We start from the raw sequence: 1,588 nt of genomic DNA, 5'->3' as shown, positions 1-1,588 counted from the left end.
TCTATCTATCTATCTATCTATCTATCTATCTATCTATCTATCTATCTATCTATCTATCTATCTATCTATCTATCTATCTGTCTGTCTGTCTGTCTGTCTGTCTATCTATCTATCTATCTATTTCTGTCTGTCTCTATCTATCTATCTATCTATCTATCTATCTATCTATCTATCTATCTATCTATCTATCTATCTATCTATCTGTCTGCCATATATGTCTGTCTGTTTACATCTATCTATCTATCTATCTATCTATCTATCTATCTATCTATCTATCTATCTATCTATCTATCTGTCTGTCTGTCTGTCTGTCTGTCTGTCTGTCTGTCTATCTATCTATCTATCTATCTATCTATTTCTGTCTGTCTCTATCTATCTATCTATCTATCTATCTATCTATCTATCTATCTATCTATCTATCTATCTATCTATCTATCTATCTATCTATCTATCTATCTATCTATCTATCTATCTATCTATCTATCTATCCATCCATCTATCTATCTATCTATCTATCTATCTATCTATCTATCTATCTTCCATATATGTCTGTCTGTTTACATCTATCTATCTATCTATCTATCTATCTATCTATCTATCTATCTATCTATCTATCTATCTATCTATCTATCTATCTATCTATCTATCTATTTCTGTCTGTCTCTATCTATCTATCTATCTATCTATCTATCTATCTATCTATCTATCTATCTGTCTGTCTGTCTGTCTGTCTGTCTGTCTCTCTATCTGTCTGTCTGTCTGTCTATCTATCTATCTATCTGTCTGTTTGTCTATCTATCTATCTATCTATCTATCTATCTATCTATCTATCTATCTATCTATCTATCTATCTATCTATCTATCTATCTATCTATCTATTTCTGTCTGAACACTTTGGACAAAACTGTCAGCTAAATGACAAAAATAATAAAGATGAAACATGGATTCATGTCAATTGAAAGATGTAGTCATTGAATGCATTTAGTGTAAAAGCAATGATAAATGGCTTGTGCTTCACTGTTTGAGTATATAAATGAAAAAAAAACATGTTGGTTTGAATTTTGATGGTTTGATGCTTTCAGCAGTCAATGATTGACAGGCAGAGATCACTTCTGATTGGTCACTCAGAGTCTCATTCTGTCACAGACAGGTGTGATTTCTCACTGGTTGTAGACTGAAATGTTCTTTCAATCACTTACAGTAGCTTTTAACATTTTATTCTGTCCCGCAGACATGCATTAGCCGCTGTTCTATTTATAATAACAATGTTCTGCCCTGTGTCTGCTTTGTCTGTACATTATGTTCCATATTTTTTCATTTCAATGATACTCACAAAACCAGAAAAACAAGCACATAGACAGACAGACAGACACACAAGAGATGCACTTTCCTCTTCGGGACATGTAGATGAAGATATAATTGATTATCACGAATTAATAAACTCCAGCATCACCTGACAGACAGACGGGCGGATGCAGAGCCTCTGGACCAGAAGGGGGCGGAGCTTAAAAAGAGGGGAGAGATGCTATTGGCTGCGGAACTGCTGATGGAGTGTGTGTTTGTGTGTGTGTGTGTGTTTGTGTGTGAT

This window comes from Siphateles boraxobius, unplaced genomic scaffold (assembly GCF_051911475.1).
Source record: "Siphateles boraxobius isolate OS27281-9 unplaced genomic scaffold, OSU_SipBor_1 77, whole genome shotgun sequence".
NCBI classification, from domain to species: Eukaryota; Metazoa; Chordata; class Actinopteri; order Cypriniformes; family Leuciscidae; genus Siphateles; species Siphateles boraxobius.
The sequence above is the reverse complement of the archived record's forward strand: the minus strand, read 5'-3'. Positions refer to the sequence as shown.